A 2,108-nucleotide genomic window follows, 5' to 3' on the forward strand; every position below is an offset into this window, starting at 1 on the left:
GTGGGTTACTCTTCCGAGGGTCGGTGTGGACAGGTTGGGCCGAAGGGAGTGTTTCCACACTGTAGGGAATCTAATGTAATCCTATCCATGCCCCTCATAATTTTATAAACCTCCATGAGGTCATCCCTCAGCCTCCGACGCTCCAGGGAAAACAGCCACAGCATATTCAACCTCTCCCAATAGTTCAAATCCTCTAACCCTGGTAACATCCTTGTAAATCTTTTCTGAACCCTTTCAAATTTCACAACATCCTTCCGATAGGAAGGAGACTAGCTTTGCATGCAATATTCAAAACGTGGCCTAACCAACGTCCTGTACAGCCGCAACATGACCTCCCAACTCCTGTAGTCAATACCCTGACCAGTAAAGGATAGCATACCAAATGCCTTCTTCACTAGGGAGTTGTGACACTCCTCCTGACTTCAGTTGTGAAAGAAACAGACTTCTATCTTTTGAGTCATCACAGGATCTGCAGTCCTCACTTATTCCTAAATTCTCCCTGCAGTCTGATGGAGTGCAGCGACACACATACTCTGTGTGTGTGTGTGAACAATACAGAGAGAGTGGGGGGGGGGGGGTGATACAGGTACAGATACAGAGACAGAAAGGGAGATACAGACAGATAGAGGCACAGAGATACTCTCAGTGTCAGCGTCTGCACAGCTCTGTGCACAGAAACAGCCAATATCCTGGGGCTGCCATAGTACCTAATCACATTGAATCACAGGGCTGTCTCCGGGCAGGAATGAACTTGTCACAAAATTCTTTTCCACAGTTTCTCTAGTGTGTTGGTTATCACGTTTGCTGGGAAGTCAGACTCGCTTCCCCTGCCCCAGGCGGGTTTACAGAGCCACCGGTTACCATTTCTGTCTGTGAGTGAGTGTGACTGTGTGCAATCTCTGTGTGAAACTGATAAGTTTCTCACCCCCATCTCCTGCGGTCTCCAAGGGAACCCTTGATCCTCTTGACCATGAGGAACCTATCTATCTATGTCTGTCTTAACTTGGAGGAAATGAGTTCAGTGGGGCAGGAACAGGCTGAAAGGGTGGGTACATGTGACAGAGGGTTAGATAGGTGCATGTGGACAGATGTGTGTGAACCGATTCCACCGGCTTCCTGTGAGCTTTGTGGAGCTTGTATGTGTCAGGATGGGCGAGTTTCAGAGAGATGTGTGTGTACTGCTACTGCGTAGACTGATTCTGGATTAGTGGTGCTGGAAGAGCACAGCAGTTCAGGCAGCATCTAAGGAGCTTCGAAATCGACGTTTCGGGCAAAAGCCCTTCATCAGGAGACTGAGTCTTCCCGTGAGGACGTAGTCGGCTGTGTGCGTCAGGTTGGCCGAGCGGTCTAAGGCGCTGCGTTCACCAATGACTGGAGTGTCATCAAATTCACACTATCCTTCTCCCCGGCCAGGAGTTGAGCTCCCGCTGCTTCATGGGCGATTACAAAAACACACTTTAATGTTTGTGTCTGAGTGAGTGTGAGTGTGCAGCCTCTGTGTACGGCCCACCCCCAGGGTTGATCATTAAAACAGCAAGTCTCGTTAATGGAGCTCTCTGTAAAATAACCGGCTGCAGGTATAGAGAGAGCCATGTGTGTCGCCGCACTCCATCAGACTGCAGAGAGAAACGCGCGTCTCGTTGAGGTGAGATAAGTGACAGTGGACGTGTTAGTTGTTAAAGGGTCGGCGTGTGTTAGGGTGTATTTGAAAATTAGCGTATCGCCCAACGTGGGGCTCGAACCCACGACCCTGAGATTAAGAGTCTCATGCTCTACCGACTGAGCTAGCCGGGCTTCAAGCTCAGTGCTTGACGTTTTCCATTTTAAATGTAAAAGTGATGCTACTGCCGCTGTTATGAATCGGAAATTAAAACCAACATAATTTATACTCCACAGCTTGGATTGGACAAAGCTCATCCAGGTTCCTTCTCTTCCTCGTCCTGCTGCTGCTGCGGTTGGGGGAACCTGCAGTAATCTCCCTCCCACACACTCACTTCAAACACACACAGTCTGCAGCATTCACACCGTCACACCGGCCAAGCTCACTCACACACAGACACACACACACACACAGAGCCACACACACACACACACAGACACACACACAC

General features: G+C 49.5%; 1 non-coding gene across 1 annotated transcript; it reads right to left on the bottom strand.

The window, feature by feature from the left end:
- Positions 1-1,721: 1,721 nt before the first annotated feature.
- On the bottom strand, positions 1,722-1,794 carry trnak-cuu. The gene has a single exon. It is a non-coding gene; the product is annotated as a tRNA-Lys (tRNA).
- Positions 1,795-2,108: the final 314 nt, after the last annotated feature.

Source organism: Chiloscyllium plagiosum, chromosome 48 (genome assembly GCF_004010195.1).
Source record: "Chiloscyllium plagiosum isolate BGI_BamShark_2017 chromosome 48, ASM401019v2, whole genome shotgun sequence".
Taxonomy (NCBI): Eukaryota; Metazoa; Chordata; class Chondrichthyes; order Orectolobiformes; family Hemiscylliidae; genus Chiloscyllium; species Chiloscyllium plagiosum.